At 27.0% G+C, this 20740-nt stretch overlaps 2 long non-coding RNA genes across 2 annotated transcripts; one reads left to right on the top strand and one right to left on the bottom strand.

Annotated features, from left to right (window-relative positions):
* Window positions 1-1894: 1894 nt before the first annotated feature.
* Window positions 1895-15755, top strand: LOC107070120 (uncharacterized). The gene is made up of 3 exons (XR_001476216.2): window positions 1895-2152; window positions 2301-2860; window positions 13693-15755. It is a non-coding gene; the product is annotated as an uncharacterized LOC107070120 (long non-coding RNA).
* LOC149032615 (uncharacterized) lies at window positions 14929-17241 on the bottom strand. Its single transcript, XR_016176378.1, has 2 exons — window positions 16792-17241; window positions 14929-16758 (listed from the first exon to the last, which is right to left on the bottom strand). It is a non-coding gene; the product is annotated as an uncharacterized LOC149032615 (long non-coding RNA).
* Window positions 17242-20740: the final 3499 nt, after the last annotated feature.

Below are 20740 nucleotides of genomic sequence, written 5' to 3'. Positions count from 1 at the left end.
CTGTTAGTTGGTGATTAAATTGTTTTGATAACTAACGAAAATTGTGACATTTCCTTCAAACAAAATTTGTAGATTTGATTGATCACAGTTGTGCATTCATCGTTTTTATCATGCGTCGGGATGCAAGTCTCGTTCGTTCAACTTTGATCAGATGGCAGCACTGCACGCTTCGTTCAACCCTTTTTTCATATTCAATGAATATTTTTTTATTTTTTTATTTTTTTTTTAAATATTATTAATGAAATTATTTGTAATAAATATCTTACATAAGATTAATTAAATATCACACGAACAAAAACAAATAAAATATAATCAAATAACTAACTTAAAAATATCATGAAAATCAATTGAAATTTGTTCAAGTTTGATATTAGTGTCAAACAAAGTTGCATAAGATTTTTTCAAAAATTTTGGCATATATATATCGTTTGAGTAGATTAAAATTACAGTTGAAATCCCATAAATTAATTTGCTTAAAAATTGGTTAAAATGTAAACTGAAAATTGTTAATTTTTTTTTTTTATTCGAACAACAACCTCCCAAACAATGTTGCAAAAGTTATTTTTAATAATGAGACATATTATTATATTAATCGATTCAATTAAAATTAGTTAAATGAGTTGTTGTTTCATAGACAATCCAATCGAATTGATAAATCTTTTGGAATTGTTTTGCAAAACTCATAATTTTGTCTCTCACTAATTCAAGAGTCATTTTGTGTATTAGGGTAGCGGAAGCACGCGCAACGATATCCGCGACATATTGTTGAATACATCAACGACGAAACGTGATTGTAATTCGAATGACGATGGAAAACGTGTTCTCGTTTAACGATAAATCCGTTAGCTATCTTTTCTACTATTCGAAGGGAAAATTCAAAGCATCAGGAATCACGATAAGATTATTCCTTCGAAACGAAAGATTTACTTCTTTATTCAAAGATTTGTCTTCATCACCAATTCTTTCCAAAAAAAAAATTGGTATTTGTATGCAAGTTAATAATCATACTTCAATTATATTGTACTTCGATGATTAACACTTTAAGGGCTGCGTCAGGGGCCCAGTTAATATTCTTGAATTCTTATCTGCCCCATGGGACGGGATGAGCCACCGGTGGTACATTTTTGTCTGACCCATGGGACGGGATGAGCCACCGGTGGTACATTTTTGTCTGACCCATGGGACGGGATGAGCCACCGGTGGTACATTTTTGTCTGTCCTATGGGACGGGATGAGCCACCGGTGGTACATGCAGAATTGTTCCATCGGGCGGGATGAGCCACCGGTGGTACACACCGGTGTCAATCTAAATAAAAAGGTGATTATTTTAACTAACAAATTTATTTACATATTTATATACATGAAAGAACAATTTATATTTTGTGAATTTATTCGAAACATTGTATACACAAAACCAGCTGATCGTCGCAAAGATTATATTTTTTTGTTTTTGCGTCGATCACATACTTCGTATAAATAAATGAAACACGAGTTAAAAATTATTATTTTTTTTTTTCTATTTCTAATCTTAGTGATAAGTGAAGAAAAAGAAACAAACAAATAAAAAAAAAAAAAAAAAATTAGATAGATATAATAAAAATTCAGTAATCATTTTCCATTGGTTTTAATAACACCTATGACGTATTAACATTGACTCGATTTAATTAAAAGCTTGGAATATATATATATATTTGTTAATCATACTTTTTTGTATGAATAAATGAAACACGAGTTTAGATTTTTGTTCTATTTCTAATCTTAGTGATAAGTGAAGGAAAAGAAACGAAAAGAAATATTGGATAAATCATAATAAAAAATTCAGTAATCATTTTCCATTGGTTTTAATAACATCTATGACGTTATTACACATCGACTAGGTTTCATTAAAAGCTTGGAATATATTTGTCAAATGAACAGTAGTGAACAACATAGTGAAACGAATAGAACGAATAGAACAAATTAGTTTCTGGTTTCGTGATATCGAGTAATAATACCGAAGGCCTCTGATAAACGATTTAGTCTGGAAACCTCGAAAAAGGGGTTTTCCATTTTTCAACATTTAACAAAACCTATAAAAAATTATCTTTCGTAATAATAATCATCAAATAATCGATTTATTTTAAATTCACCACGGTGAAACATTTCAATTTTGGTAATTAATCAAAAAATATATTTCATTTGTTTATTCAACCACTTCTTCGTTTAATTATATTTAATCGAAATTTTGTTTGGTTAACACTGATTACGACGAATTGATATATATTTTTTTTTAAATTTATTTTTGTTTTTATAAATAGAAGAAGAAGAAGAAGAAGAAGAAGGAAAAAGAAAAGAGACGATTAATCAGTTCCGGAATTAAAGTTCTTATTTTTAATTAAAAGGTTATCGAACAAGTTAAAATTAATCAACGTAACATTTGGAATAAAACTAACAAAAATTTGAAGAAAAAAAAAAAAAAGCAAAGATCATTTCAATTGAACAAAAAAACATTTTGTATAAATATATAAATAAATAAATAAAGAAAGATGCATCGTAGATCAATGATTATTGTATTCGCATATATTTTCGTGATTTTCATTTCATTTAACAAACAAATAGCAATTGCTGATGATAGCAACGTGAATACAATGGTTGCCAACGATCAACCGCGATTTTTATCTTATGAACAAGATTTTAATACGAGAGATAGGATAATAAGGGCACCATTATTAACACAAGGAGTAGATAATAAAAATTTAGAAGCTAAGATAATAAAAGTACCACGTTTAAATACAGTTAATCTTTGTGAAAATGGTAAAAGAATGGATACAACTGGAAGATGCAGAACTGTAATGTAATCGTGCAATTTTTCATTAAAAAGGTATGATTATTATTAAAAATATCTTTTTTTTATTAATATTTTCACTTTACATATATATTATATAGTTATATAATAAAGATTATTATATAACTATAATAAATATGTAAATAATCAAGTTTACTAATAAAACCAAGAAGTTAGAATAAGAAATCAGCGTTGATAGGATTATAATTATTAATCGAATAATTATAATATAATATATAATTATTATAAATTATGTATAATATATATTTTATAATAATTATATAATATTTTTTATATTTTATTATATTATTAGAATTATTATAATATAATTTTATTATATAATAATATAAAATACATATTATATTAATTATAAAAAATATATTATTTTAAATTATAAAATTTTTCTAATATAAAATAATCAATTTAAAATAATATATAATTTATATAATTATTATAAATTATATATAATATATTATTTTATAATTAATATACAATTTTATTACAATATAAAATATATATTACATTAATTACAAAATATATTATTTTATAATTAATATAATATATATATATATATATAATTAATATGTAATTTTATATTTTATTATATTAATTATTATAATGTAATTTTATTATAAATAATATAAAATACATATATTAAAACCAAAATATATTATTTTAAATTTATTATTAGATATTATAAAATCTTAAATTATTTAATATAATATTATTATTATTAATAAATTATATAATCGAATAATTAAATATATATATATATATATATATATATATATATATATATATATATATATTTAATAAAAAGAAAAAGATTGATAAAAGTTGATAATAAACGTCTGGTCGATTATCACGAACGTCTGGGTTTTGAAGATAAAAATGAAATTTGCAATGGTCAGCTGTGGTTCGTTGTGGTCTCTCTTTGGATAAGAATATCCTAAACTAATTTATTTTAATTAAATATGTAAATAATAAAATGATTACATTTTCTTACGTACATATACTTACTACAATAAAACTTTTACATCAAATATTAAATTTAATGTTATTTTCATTTCTTACATATATATATATATATATATATATATAAAATAAAATTTTGTCGATCAAAAATAATAATGTGAATAATAAAGAACAAAAAAAAAAAAGGTAGGAAAAGAAAGAGAAAACATAAACGTTAAAAAAAAAAAAAAAAAAAAAACATGCGTGACGTTTAAACAAGTGAAACGTAAAAAGTGAAACGTCGATCATTTTAATAAAAAAAAAAAAAAAAAAAAAGAAAAAAAAAACGAGAAGGAGAGAGAGAGATAGGGACAATTTATCTCGTAAGTTGTTTTTTTTCTCTTCTTTTTCTTTTTGCGTCGATGTTCATCCGTTTTGTGATACGACGAATGCCACAAAATGTCGTCGGATTCGATAAACTCTTTCGTTTTTATAGATACGTATATATTAGTCTTTGATAACAAATATGACCTTTGTTTCTTTTTCATATTTTAATGACATTCTTGATACATCGTCATCTTCAATTATAAACTTTGAGTCAGACATAATTATAAAAAAAAAAAAATTGTATTTCCCGTTTGAATTCCATCAAATCTTCCACCACCACCATCACCACCACCACCAAAACTTCCCCCCTTTTCTGTTTTTATCAATGGAATTCGAGTTTTGTATATATTTTTTTTTGTTTTTATATTTGTTTGATAAATATAATATAATACTATTTTGAGCACAAATAATACAGAGGCATAGGTTTCATCACACACACAAAATGATTTTATCAAAGAATTAAAAATAGTTTTCGTTATGATGTTGGTCATTTAATGCGTGCATGATGATGATAATCGGTAATTATGGAAAATACCATCCATGACTCTTACAATACGACAGATTATTGTCATAATCAAAAACTCGTACTTCGTTCTCTTCTTCTTCTTCTTTCGTTTATTTGCTTTTTTTTTTTTTTTTTTTTTTTCTTTGTTTAATTTCATTTCAAATATTCACATTTCTCACCAACATGTTTTCTTTATTTTTCACACATTTTTGACAAATTTTTTCTTTATCAACGAAAGTCCACGTAATTTTCCTATTTGATTGCATTCAATCATTTATTTCATTTTTTTTTTTTTTTTTAGTAAAAGAATTTATGAATTTTATTTTGAAAAATTATTCGAAAATTTATTAACGAAATTCCACGTAATTTTCTTTTTCGATTGCATTCGATCATTTATTTCATTCTTTTTTCTTTTTTTTTTTTTTTTTTAATAAAATAATTTACGAATTTTATTTAGAAAAATTATTCGAAGATTTATATCCTTGATAAAAATAGGGAAAATATTCGAACCTTTTTCATTTAAGAATCGATTTAAACGAACTAAGCTTATTTAGTTAGTTTGATATCGCGTGGATTAGAATCGTTTAGGTATTGTTCGGTTGGATTACTATTAAATGATGATATCTAAGTCTTTTCACTTTGATTAGAAAACAATGTGATTGGATACTTCATTCTTTTTTTAATAATAAAAAAAAAAATACACAGCTAAATCTATTATTAGTTTTATTTTTTATATTTAATTATTACTATTATTATATTTATATTTTAATTATTATTAATAACAATAATAATGATATATTTATTATAATATTATTATATAATATATTATATATTATTAATATATAATATAATACATAATAAATATATAGTGATATTATATATTATTATATATTATATTTATATTTATTATATGTATTTATATTTAATATTTATATATATTTATATTCATATTTATATTTATTATATTATAATTATATTTATATAATTATATATTATATAATAATATATTTGTTATAATATTATTAATAATAATAATAATCCAAATTTTAATCATTTAGATACAAAGAAACAACGTATTTTCATAATTTTTCTAAAAAAAACCTACCCTTACAAAAAAAAAAAAAGAAAAAAATCCTTTTCATTTTCAATTAGGTAAAAAGTTTAAAAAGAACATTTTTTCACTTAAAATATTTACCAAAAAGTAGAGTATATAATAGTAGAGTAAAAGTAGTAGTAGTAGTAGTAGTAGTAGTAGTAGAGGAGTAATAGTAGAGTAGTATAGAGTAAAAATAGTAATAGAAGTAGTAATCTTTTGCTAAAAAAAAGAAGAATCAACTCGTGCATGATGTTCATCCTCCTTCCTAACACAAAAAAAAACGGAACGCAAAAAATGAATAGAAAAATAGAAAAAGAAAAGGAGAAGAAAAATAGACAGAAAAATAGTAAAAAAAAGAGAGAGAGAGAGAGAGAGATATACAGAAATCAGGAAAAAAAAGAAACAGAAAAAAAAACACAAACAAAAAAAGAAAGAAAGTGTATGTACACGTGAACACATATATGCACTTCGACAACAACGTACAACACAACGCACATATATCGTATAAGTATGCGTTATTTTTTTTTCCCACATACATACATACATACATACATACACACACATACTTATTTACGTACTTCCGATATCTGGAAAAGAATGGAAATACTCTTTTAAGAATGATAGGAGAGTAGTAGTACAGAGTGAGTGCCTTCTCGAATAAAAACGAAAAATATTCCTTCTTCGATAAAACCGTCGAGACTTTTTCCACCCTTCGTCCCTCTCTTCTGCTACCCTCTATTTTTTTTTCTTCTTCCTATTTTTTATTTTTCTTCGGATGAGAGCTTTTTTTTTTTTTATCTCCTTACTCCTCTTTTTCTTTTTTTTTTTTTATCGGCGTCACACGTTTGACATTCCATTCCAATTTGAGTTTCCCTCTTTCCAACACGAAGAAATTCCTTCCTTTCGTTTCCTCTTTCTTTCTTCCTTCTTCTTCTTCTTTGACTTTCTATATTTCCTTTCCTTTTTCCTATTTTTCTTTTTCTTCTACGGTCGGGTTCACGTGTCAAGTCTTGTTTTTTAGACAGACAGCTTCCTCCACTTCACAACTTTTTCTTCTTCTTCTTCTACTACTACTATGTTAGTAGATTTTTATATTTCCAGAAAAAAAACCAGAATATTATATCAACCTATATGTATATTTATATGTATGTATGTATGTATGTATGTATGTGTATTCGATCATGCGTATATTTGTTTGTACATATTATACTTTTACTTAACGAATTTAAGCTACTATTTTAAATACCTTTACTACCTGTTACCTGCCCAGTAAGTAACCACAACCCAAACTCTATTGTCTCTGTTCATTCTTACCTGTATATATAGGGGACATTTACAAAAAAAACTTTCACCTTTTATAAAATAACGAATGTCGTATATTTGTTAATATTATACTTTAACGAATTTATGGTACTATTTTATACACCTTTACTACCTGTTACCTGTCCAGTAAGTAACCACAACCCAAACTCCTATAATCGCTGCTCGTTCTTACCTGTATATAGGGGACATGTACAGAAAAACTTTCAGCTTTAATAAAATAACGAAAGTTTGGTCGTCTTGGGCTTTTGCGCTATTATACACATTGTTCGATTATTTTTCTTCTTAATTTGAGAGAGGCAGGAGGGTGGTGGGGGTAGGAGGCAGGAGGGGGCAGGGGGCAGGGGGGAGGGGGAACACGGATATGGAAATTTGTACGTTTTATGTTGCAGGATATCACGCGATACAGAAATATGTTCACGTTTTTTAATTCACGTGATATAAGCGTGAGATGAGTAATATTATACATGTGTGAGTTTATTTGGTATGTATGTATATGTGTATGTATGTATCGTTACGACTTCTTGGCCTTCAAAACGTTTAAGAGAGACATACTTGATAAGCACTTTTTTTCTTTCTTCCGATAGTCAGTAAACTTGAAGACGAGTCTCAAGTAAAACGCGTTGTTTCATCGTCTTACGTATTATTTATTCGTTAAAGTTTTGTTTGTTTGTTCATTAAACAATATATATATATTATAGTGATTTATTTTGGATTAATTAATTAATCTGGAACATATATAGAACGAAAATTATAATTACGAACGAATTTAATTGTCATGAACCAAAAATTGTTTTTGGTTACATTTTAAGTTGTGTATTGAAAGATTATAAAATAATTCGAATAAATGTTAAATTAATTATTACAAAATTATTAGAAGAAGGTTTGAAATTTGTCAAGAATATATTTGTTAATTAATGAATTAATTAATACTTGAGTTATTTGAAATAAAATTGGTGGTTCTTCATCGTCATCGTTGTCGTCGTCGTCGTCGTCGTCGTTGTCAGATAATAGAAACGAGATTGATCGATCTAATTTCCACGTGATCGTTTTATAAGAGTTTCAAAGATTAGAATTCAATCGATTTAGATTGGAATCATTTGTTATTCGACATATTTAATATTAAGTTGTTTTTACGAAGACCAAGTGGAATATTTAAAAGTAACATACATATACGCACTTGATCTATGATACAAATATAGGAACGATAAATAAATAAATAAAAAGTTACACGCAGTTAGTGATATTGCTGTGTATGTGTGCCTGTGGATGTTATTATGATTATGAGACAAACAAAAGAGAGGGGATAAATAGAAGAAAATTATTGGAAGAAGTTGATCTAATTCGTATTAGAAAGAATTCGTATCAGTCGCAGTGCTAATATTACGAAAAGATGAAGTTAAACAAAATTGATTTGTTTGTATTATTATTTTATATATTTGTATTAATCATTGGTTGTACATCAATACCAATGAGACAAGATAAACTTATGAGTTTGACGGAAAAACCAAAAGAATTGAAACGTTTTATACGTTTTGATGAAGCTATCAAAATGACATCTATCATCAACGTACCCTTACATTGTCCACCGGAAAAAGTAAGGGTTGGTAATCGTTGTAGATCTGTCTTCTAGTATAAATTAGGTAAGCACTAGAATTATGTTTGTAATCATATAATATTTTTTTTTTATACTTTATCAGTGTAAAATGTAAATGTAAGTAACATAAGGTAAACTAAACAAGTGGTGTGTTGATTTGAGTATAAGTTGTTCACCTAACATTGAAAACAATTTTGATTTGATTTGATTTTTTTTTTCTTATAGAAATGTTTTCAGTTTTGTTTTTTTTCTAAATTTATAAATTTCTCAATGGTTTGTCAATTTGTGACACGGTTACGTCAGGGTTGTGTCAATACGATACTTTATTTTTATTAAATTACTTTCATTCGATTTTTCTTTTTTAATTCATTTCATGTTTTATGATTAATCATTTGTTTTTAATATTTTATATTTATCATTTGCTGATGTGGAAAATAAGAAGAAACTTGTAATTACGTTTGCGTCAAGGTTGCGTCAGATTTGCGTCAGAATTGCGTCAAAATTACGTCAATGTTTGAATAATTTGATTTTTTTTTTTCCTATAGAAATGTTTTTCGTTTTTTTGTTTTCTTTTTCTAAATTTATAAATTTATCAAAATTTTGTCAATTTGTGACATAGTTACGTCAGGGTTGTGTCAGTACGATACTTTATTTTTATTAAATTACTTTCATTCGATTTTTTTTTTTTTTTAATTCATTTCAAGTTTTACGATTAATAATTTGTTTTTTAAATATTTTATATTTATCATTTGCTAATGTGGAAAATAAAAAGAAACTTGCAATTACGTTTGCTTCAAGGTTGCGTCAGAATTGCGTCAGAAAATTACGTCAATGTTTCAATAATTTTTCTTTTTTTTTTTTTATACAATACTTTATTTATAGAATACAGAAATAATTTGAATAAATTTCTCTTAATTAGGATGAATATTCCAATTAATATAATTTAATGATGAATTGAAATCAAAAACAAACTACCATAAATAAAAACAATTGTTTTGTCGAAATAAACCAATAGAAAAACACAGATTTTTTCATTTAAAATTTAAACAGAAAAATGTGTATAGCAAAAAAGAGAAAAATGTTTTGAACGTTCACGTGGTTCACCTTTACGATTTAGATTTTTTTTTTCAAATTTTCTACAGATTTCGATTGAAAATGTCTTTCTCTCTCTCTCTCTCTTTCTCTTTGTTATTTTCAAGAGAAGAAACTTTCACACAAAAGCTAGAATGGAAACGTTCCTTTTGTAACGTGATAGGTCGTACTTTAAAAAAATAAAAAAAATAAAAAAAAATAAAAAAGGCATCACTCGTTTTACCTTTTCCAAAAATAAGAATATAATATTTCAAAGTTGAGATTTTTTTTTTCTTTTGCTTTTTAAAATCTCTCAATTTTCCAAAGAGAACACAAATGATTTTTAGTAAAATATGATGAACATTCCAACCCAACTCCTACTACTCCTCCCACCCACCTACACACACACACAGACTCGAATATTTAAGAGATTGCATTTAATTTATGAAAATTAATTTCGCAAAATTGTTTTACTCCTTTAAATATACATTTTGTTTTTTTTTTTTTTTTTTTTACATTGAAATAAAAATACAATTAATAGTAAGATTATTATCATTAGTATGTTGTAAAAAAAAAAAATAGAAATGACGTATTCAATCAGCGCATAGATGAAGAAACTTTATGTTGAAGCAAATTATCGTTGATTTATCGATGAACATTTACAATAATTTCACTAAGTACTTGCTAACTTATGCGTATAGAACTTGTCTATGTATTATAGATAGATAGATAGAGAGATAGATAGATAGATAAATAGATAGATGTATGTGTGTGTGTGTGTGTGTGTGTGAAGCAGGAAGTAGGCGATAGACGTTCACGTTGTCGAACATTTCGAACTGGTGTGGGGGTACTCTCGGTGTTGTAATCACGGGGAAGCAATTTTGGGGGAAGGAGGGGGAAGAAGGGGGTGGGGGTGGGGGTTGGTGGACGATTTTACATTAATTGCCCCTCAATTTCATCCTCGTCGTCGTCGTCGTCGTCGTCGTCGTACTAGGTGGGTTGAACGTTCGCGAGATGAAATTTAATGTCGAACTACGTGTTACGATAGGAATCACTTTTTTTTTTCTCTCTCTCTCTCTCTCTCTCTCCCACTTTTCTACATTTTCTTCTATTTTCCAAATCATATTTTTCCCATACAAAAATTGCAATTAAATTTATTTTGTTTTCATTTTCTATTTGTTCTCTCATCTTTATTTTTTGTTTTTTTTTTTTTTTTTAGAGAGTTCAAAGGGGATGGGAGACTTGGTGCATTGGGTTGGAGAAATAACAATCAATGTTTTTGATGTATCTCGAAATAATTAAAAAATGAAAATTAAATATTGGGATCTCTGGCAGGGGCGTGGCATAGCAATTCAACCTATGTACTCTAATTTTGAATTTAGTCACTAGATAGCGTATTTAAGTGCTAGAGATCCCACGTGGGAGCGTAGCAATTCGATCTATCTATTGTAATTTTGAATTTAGTCACCAGATAGCGTATTCAAGTTCGAGACATCTTACGTGACGTAGCAATTCGACCTATTTACTGTATTTTTGAATTTAGTCACCAGATAGCGTATTCAAGTGATAGATATCTCAATAGGTTTTTTTTTGGGGGTTTTTTGTTTTTTATCGGAACAATAATTTTGACGGTTGATATTTAATTTTGATTTTTTTTTTTTATTGGCTCATCGATTTTATTATTCAAGTTTTATAGGTTAGAAAATATTGTTATGGATATTGTTAGAAATGGAGCTATCATTTAAGTCAATTATATTGTACCTCTTGAAAATCATATTGCAATCTCGTCGTCGGTCGACCAATAGTTTTTATCTATGTATAGTAATCGATATTACGATTCTTCTTTTTTATTTTTTTTTTTTTTTTTTTTTTTTTTTTTTTTTAGTATCGTCATACCTCCGTCTCTCATATTTATTCGAAGCAAAGTTCGAGAATACCAAATATTCATTTTATTTCGATTAATAAATTGTGTTTTACTTTTTTAAAATATAATCGAGGATTGAAATAATAAAACGAAAGAAATACGAGATCATCACGCACATATTTTTTCAATTTAATTTAATTTAATTTAATTTAATAGATAATTTTTTATTACTAAAAATAAATAAACGAATTCTTTTTGGAACTATATAATAATTAAAAAATGAAAATTTTATTTCATCGGAGTATACAATAAATTTGAATAATTCGAATAAAATATTTTATATAATAAATGAATTAAATTAAATAAAAAAAATAAATAAATTTATCCGAGTAAATTTGAATAATTCGAACAAAATATTTTATATTACTTTTCTTTAAATATAATAAATAAATATATAAATAAATATATATATAACTATTCGAGATATTAAAATAAAATTAAAAAAAAAGAGGAAAAATCTTTCGTTAATAGTGGTACCTTTGATTATTGATTTTTCACTTTTGCAAACCCTTTTTTTCCCCTATAAATGCGACGATGGAAAATAAAAGAAAAATAAAAAAAAAATAGAAAAAGAAAAAAGACAGAAGGGGGCGAGTCGGGGGAGGGTAGAAGATAATTCATTGAGAGTCACCCTCTCTCTCTCTTCTCGAAGTCTTTCAAATCAATGTGATTCTCTTGAAAACGTCGAATGAGACGAGGAAGAAAAAATAGAAAAAGAGAGAGAAAGAGAGAAAGAGAGAGAGAGAAAAACTTTTTAGAATTCTAGGATGCAAAAGATCAACGGAACTTACCGTAAATAGACGTGACTCGTTCTCGTTCTCTACGGGTAACGGAACGGGGTAACGGAACGGGGTAACGGAACGGGGGTATCCGGTACTGAGTATGAAAGCTATCGTACACATTACCGATTTTACTACTAGACCAACTAGGCCACGACCTACAACGATACACTTTTGTGAATGATGATGGACCTTTTAGCTATCGGGAAAACTCGAAGAGGCACATCGAGTATTACTTTATTCAATTCATTCAATCTACTGCAGTAGACCAAATCACTAACATAACTATATACTCAACACTTTATATATATATATAAATGTACGATTTGTATACCTTAGATTTTCACGGAATATTCTATGAATATTCCCCCATTCCCATATCCACCTTCAATTCCCCATTCACTCACTCACGCGTAATTGATTTTTATCTTTCGTTTAACTGAGTAACAAAATTAACTATGACATTTTTCTTCCATATTTTTCTTTCATTTTTTTTTATTTTTTTATTTTTTTTCTTTTTTTTTATTGGAATGAAAATATTAATGTTTTCGTTAGAATCATCATAGGGGTTGATTTAATTTAAATTGAAGAGAATTTTAAATTGTTCGTAAATGTTTCATAAAGATTTATATATATATATTTGTTAAATTATTTGTTTTTTATTTTAATTAATATATATTAAAAAATTCAATATAAATATTAAATTAAATTAATTTCATAAATTTTAAAATTAATAAATTTTTATTTATATATTAATTAAATTTATTTAAATATTAATTATAATTATAGATATCTATAAATTATATATATATTAAAAAATTCAATATATATATATATATATATATATATATAAATAAAATTAAATTATAATTTAATTTAATTTTTTTTAAATAAAATTAAGTATAATTTTATTTATATATTTATTAAATTTATTTAAATATTAATTATAATTATATATATTATTAATATTTAAATTAATTTCGTATAAAATTAAACATATTACAATATATTTTATCATTCACCATAAATAATTAATCTCATATTGATTGTATTTTATTAAAAAAAATAACGTATATGTAAAAAAAAAAATAAAATAAAATAAACGATCGTCTATGGTGTTTTGATAAAATATTCTACAAAAAATAAAAACATTGACTGATGATTGACTGACCATTCCTTTATTTGAAATTGAACATTTAACTAATTGAATTTGTTTCTTTTGTTTTTGCTTTCAGATATAAATATTTATATAAAAAAACAATATAAACTTCAGTCCTGTGTGATGGAAAGGGGCAACGTTTCGTTCGTTGATTTTTATCATCAAAGCTACCAAACTTACGATGGATATTTCTTGATTCCGGGGGAAAAAAGGGGTTGAAAAGAAAGCCAATCAAGCAAAGGCCAACCGCTTTCTTATCGATCGAGTTCTGTGTTCTTCTTCTTCTTCTTCTTCCTCTTCTTTCTCTTTCCCTTTTTATTTTTCTTCCTTCTTTTTCCATCCCCGCAACTCCTCCCCCTCCCCCTCCCTCCCTCCCTCCCTCCCTCCCCCTTCTCATCACCCTCACTCAACTATGGTTGCAGCGATGATCCTGGCAACGATCAAAAACGTTCAAATTCTAAACTTGGAAATCGTCGAAAAGGGAAAATCAAGAAGTGAACAACGTTGCAAATCTAAATTTGAGTTTGTTCAATGGATAATCGATTAATCGACTTTTTCTTATTTTTTTCTTTTTTTTTTGGTTACCTTAAGATTAAGTTAGTTATTATTATTATTATTATTATTATTATTATTAAGTAAATTATCATAGAATTTCTTCATCTGAATTTTAATTACAAAAAAAATTTAGAATATAATTAATCCTCTCATTTCAATTATTTATATAATTAAAATTATTTCTAGATGAAGTTTTGCGTAGTGAAAAAGAATAAACCAGAGTGAATGAAATAAAAAAGAAAGAAAAAAAAAAAAAAAGAAAAGAAAAGAAAAGAAAAAAAAAGCAGAAAAAGAAAATAATAATATGGAGACGCTCTATGGTGAAAAATGATGTTTCTCATTTATTTTATATGAAATATTTTTTACTGACATGAGATAAAAAAAAAAAAAAGAAAAAAAAAGAAAAAAAAGAAAAAATTTGACGGAAAAATTTTGTGGAAAATCGAACATAGTGAACGGTGAAAATCGTCGTCTACCTCACCGAGCTTGAAATTTATTATTTTCCATTGAATATTATTATTATTATTATCATTATCATTATTATTATTATTATTATTATAATATGTAATATTTGTTCGTCTGCGAATTCGATAGATAGAAATAATTATCTCGTATAAAATAATGTTTTTTTTTTATTTTTAAATCTCGTTCCACTTGTATATTTTTTTTCTTTTTTTTGTTAATAGACGTTTTCACAAAAAAGAAAGAAAAAAAGAGAGAACATCGACACAATTAATTATTTATTAAAAAAAAAAAAAAAAAAAAAAAAAAAAAATCAATAATTTTCGAGATGAAATTGTACATGCATCTTTTATCTACCATACCGACGACGAAACATGTCGGCCTTAAACGTATCGCATGTTGATAGAAATGAATGATAGAATCAACTGAGTAATAAAATCTATTCAACTATCTTTTACATGATCATATCATTTTATACACAAGTTCAATATACATACATATGAGACATTCCCATAGAACAGACGATTACACATAGAACAGACAAGCCAGCATAAAACCTGTCGGCGAAATAAAATGAGATAGAACATGGGAGGTTGATCTGTTGTCTCTCTCTCTCTCTCTCTCGATAACTTGAGAATCTTTTGTGTACCGCATGAGTTAGAGAGAGAGAGAGAGAGAGAGAGAGAGAGAGAGAGAGAGAGAGAGAGACAACATCAACCTTTCGTTTTTTGCTGCTATATTTATACAGAGACATTTCCATTTACACAACCTTTCCTATGATTTGTCTACTTTATCTGTAATATCTCTATGGGGTCATTCCACATCAAATTGATCATTTTTAAATTACGACATTTTTTGATTTTAATGAAACTTTCTTTTCATCATTTTTAACATCATTCAAAAATAATCTAAATAATATAAATTATACAAATGTAAATCATTGAAAAATAACATAAACAACATTGTATAAAAGTATTGTAATAAATGGAAAAATGCCAGTTAGAATGTAATGAGTTTTTAGATTATAATACTCCTTCATATATCAATTATTTATAAAAACAATTATTGTATTATTCTAATACACATTACTTAAATAAAGTGAAAAAAATTAATTATAGAAAATTGTTACTAAATCATTTCATTAACCATGAAAATATTAAATACAAATATCTAAAAATTGTCTAAATACTTACAATAAATGAGTTACCTGATTACAATTATTTTATTATTCTAATACACATTACTTAAATAAAGTTAAAAAAATTAATTAATGGAAAATCGTTGCTAAATCATTTTATTAACCATGAAAATATTAAATACAAATATCTAAAAATTGTCTAAATGACTAATCTGATAAAAAAGTTTAATATAACAATTTAATTTGTAACTTTTGTCATCCTTTTTCTGAAACATTATTATCAAATTAAAAATCAAATTCAAACGATTCTTATATTTGATTGATGTGATTACCTGTAAAAAAAAAAAAAAAAATATAAATTATTAATACAAAAAAAAAAAGTAAAACATTATAAAGAGTAATTAGTTTCTATAAATGTGTTACATGAAAAAGGAATCAAGAAAATTTGATCATTGGAAAAAAAAAAAATTGTCTAGAAACTAATTACAATTATAATGTTTATGGTAAGCGGTCTTTGGCTGGATTTTATTTACCATGAAATGTATAACATATCCAAAAATATGTTAAACATTACATGGAAAATAAAATACCATTGCCCGGGTCTAACCACGAGGAGGTAACCGCTACTGAAGACCCAAGAGGGATGTGCATCCTAAAGATGCCCACATCCGAATATAATTCAAAGGAAAAAAACCTAACTCTTAGGCCCCACCATAAGAGTACCATTCAAAAAAAATCCTTACAATTATTATTATTATTATCAAGAATATCAAAAAATACAAAATGATAAACAGGGAGTGTAACCTGAAAAGAAATTCAATAGAAACGTTGATGTTAGTTGAAACTAACACATCCTAGAATAATTGCAATATAATTACACATAAGAAAATTACAAATTAGGAATATTTTAGATTTAATTATTTTTTAATATACCTAAAAATATATTATAACAAAAAATAAACATATGTATATAATATTAGATGGTACCTGTAATAAATAAAAAAAGATATTAGATGATACCTGTAAAAAAAGAACAAGATATTACATGCTACCTGTAAAAAAAAAAAAATAGAAGATATTAGATGCTACCTGTAAAAAAGAATTAAAATACTTCAGTTATTTAAAAAAAAAAAACATAATTATTTTATATTACCCTTTTACCATAATTCAGTCGTCATTTGGTCCATTTCCCCCTCTTTTTGAATAGAATTTTGCATCATAGTTCATCCTGTTAAGAAAATATTAAAAATAATAGGAAAGTTATGGTTTGTGAGTGAAATTCTAGGTAAGGGACATGATTTTTTCTCTCAATTATTGGAGATAGGAGAAAATCATGGCTCACGTAGGGCAGGGTCGCATCCCTGAAGTAGACCCTTTCTTTACGAAGAAACCAAACAAAGAATCTACCCGCTACCCTTTAAAAAAAGAAACTCGAAACGAGCCTGAAAAAAGACAAAGACAAGATTATTTTGAAGGTCTGAAAAGATGCAATGAATGCATCGAATGGCAAGTTCCCATTGAAAAACACGATGCACTTACAAGTGCCTTTGAATTAATCATATCCTGAAACAAAATAAAATCAAAAAATACCTAATACCTAATACCTAATACCTAATACCTAATACCTAATACCTAATACCTAAAAAAATGAAAGATATATATTAAAAAATATTATAAAATAATTAGTTTCTATTATGAATGAAATGAAGAATGAATAATGAAAGGTATGGGGTAATGGGAAATGACAAAAATGATATGATATTAAAGTGAAGGGGGAATTTTGAATGGGATTGTATTCTATAAAATCAAATTGATCAAATACTCGATTTATTTTTGGCAATCAAAATCTTTGGTAGTGTTGGTGATGGTAATTCCAACGATGTTCCCCTATAACAGAAAGAAAACTATATTAATTACTTCCATTCTTAAAAAAACCATTATAAATTATTGACGAGCAAAATAATAAAATCTAAAATGACTAACGAACTATTCGCAAAAATTCAACCATGCTGTTGAATTTGCAAATAACTCATTGAGTCTGTAGTTGCCCTCTTGAGCCACAATTAAGTGGGGGCCTCTTCGGCATTTTGCCACTTCTTTCTTGATGCCTACTGTCGGACATTCCCTACGTGCGAGCATGAAAAGAATCATTGACCAAAAACGTCCAATCATTCCCAAAAAGTATTCTCATAATTTAGCATGTTACAACGATCAATGATATAGAATTAGAATCGTCCCTGATTCTAAATTATAAAATGAATCAAAAAAACCCGACCTAACCAACCCTAACACAACCCTGAAAATAAAAATGTGATTAGTAAAACATCCTGAGCTTTTTTTTACATTGAAAATAATGATTACCTTTTGATCGAGAGAGATATCTCTTCGTCGAAAGGAATATTATTAACCATGTAAATTATCGATTCTATTCTAATACCATATCGTTGTAACATGCCAGATTATGGTCCTACAATTTTGAAACGACTTCAAGACATTTTCACCCAATTACTCTCAACTGCTTATAACATTAATATAAATGAAATACATTTCATATTACAATACCTATGAAATAATTTCATTTATTTTTCTATCATACATACCAATTTTGCAATATAATTTCGATGTTCGTTATAACTCTGTTAAATAATTAATTACAAAATAAATTCGCGTTTACCGTTAACTATCCTAGCTCGTGGACAATCAATGAACTTAGAGTTCATCGACTGTGCACATGTTACACGAGCACATTTAATCGAATGTCCGAGCAGTTTATTAAACTAATTGATGAACCTAGTAACAATTCGCACTTTTACTATAATATTAAATAATAAAAACGAATTGAAATAAAAATAATACTTAAAATGCAATGCATTTCTTTGCAATATATTTTTATTTAATTTACATTGAATTATATCAAACATTTCAAAAAGACTAAATCGCGATAGTGCGAAATGTTAAACCTGTTATACTTAAAACTAAGTATCAAATTCATCAAAGATTTTGCGAATTTAATTTCGATTTTATCTCGTTCGAGATAGAATCGATAAATAAATCTTTCAAATGGTTGCAAATATCTTTGAATCATGATACATATTAAAAATGATAGAATTGTCACAAAATAAATTTACTAAGTAATCATGTTAGGAAATAAAAAGATACAATTTTGTGACAATTCTATATAAAAAAAAAAACCCGGAGATGGGACTTGCACTTTCAAAGTGTAAGTGTACCCATGTGCTTTTCCGGGGTCCTACCTACTTAAAATTAAAGTTTCACATTCACTCAAAAAAAAACAAAAAAACACATGCATGCCCACCCACTCACTCCACGGTTCTCACACACTCCACCAGGGTGCAAAAGCCTACACTAGAGAGCATGCCCCGGGGCACCTCCGTCACCCTAGTTCAACCGCGTATTTCTAAACTTATATACTAAAAGGTTACGTACCAGTTGCTGTAATCGTCTGTCAAGGCTAGTGATTATTGCAAATAAAACTACTGCAAAAATACAAGTATACACTAGTATATATATGCATACTAGTTATATACGTGTATGTATCCACAAATAAAATGTGGGTGACTCTACTATGCAAAACGATTATTAAAAAAAAAAAAAAGATTCGTATCGTACGCGTGATTCTACAAGTTATATTTATTTGAATAACTTTTTCAAAAAAACGCGGTATTATTTAAATCACGAACGATGTACAATGCACCACCTATAACGCACACACAGGTGCAATGTACACCGTGCAATCACTAGCACAATGACAGCCGCCAAAGGAAAACTTACAAACTAATAACCCATGCGATCTTTTTCTCACCCATACGTGTAACACCTGGGTAACACGCATAGATGAGAACGAAGAGTGCATAGGGGGGAGAAAAGGGGGTATTAGTACATTAGTCGCTGAAAATCCTAATCTAAAAAATTGATTAATACATTTTAAATATTCTCAAATAAATCTAAGCGGACTATGACTCTACAAGTCTTTAAGACTTTCAAAAAGATATTAAAAATTGAAAATAATTAAAAAACCTCGGACGACTCCTTTGATTAAGTTGGCTGTTCTAATTAAAGAACTGGGCTTTTTAAAGCCGCCACTTAACTGCCAAAGTCTATCCGTTCGCGAATTTGGTTTGTCTTCTTGCTCATTTATTATATCGAAGTATCGATATATCGTAATAAATCGCGATTAAATAAATGAAATACGAAGCAATGCATGTAAGACATTTATTACATGCTTTATTGGTACGAAATCGAGTAAATTAATACTCGATTTCACCGCTAATAAAACGCGAATCAAACACGTAATAAAAAATCAAAGTGCATTCATTAATTTGCACTGTTAATTAAAGTGAATTTAACCGATAAGACAAGAAGACCTATCCTGAACTAATAAAACATACATACAATGAAATATACAGTTTCATGAGCCATTTCAAAAAAGGAATAATTCTTTTTTTGGAATAAACTCATGTGCTCGTCAATAATTTTTTTGGTAAAAATTACAACCAGTAGCTCGTGCCGATTGGGACCTTTCATCCTCGGCATGATTGAGCACCGGAGGGACTTTAAATAAAAACTCATGGTTTAAGAAGTTCTGCGATGGCTCCAAAACACTCCTACTTCGTAGCAAATGGTCCCAGCTGCATCCCTCGTCCACCAGGTCCATCGGAGAAATCCTTGATGCACTTCTCCTTGCACTCACTCACTCACTCGCGTGACTCTAATAACGCGGTAAACGAATATAAGAAACTATAGATGAGTTTCTTATCGCGAAACCGACATTTTTCTGATACGGCGAACAACACTGACTCTACATACGCGTATGATTTGAATTTAATTTATACACGCCCGCCCGATCACTGACTCTACTTCGCGATCAAAATTGTACTTTTTAATTAATCGAACAAACACTGACTCTACTTTAAAAAAAAACTGCATTGCACGCAGTTAAATGCAAACA

Source organism: Polistes dominula, unplaced genomic scaffold (assembly GCF_049000335.1).
Source record: "Polistes dominula isolate Pdom_NZ unplaced genomic scaffold, Pdom_raw_medaka contig_73, whole genome shotgun sequence".
NCBI classification, from domain to species: Eukaryota; Metazoa; Arthropoda; class Insecta; order Hymenoptera; family Vespidae; genus Polistes; species Polistes dominula.
Note: the sequence above shows the minus strand (reverse complement) of the source record. Positions and strands in the feature narration are given on the sequence as shown.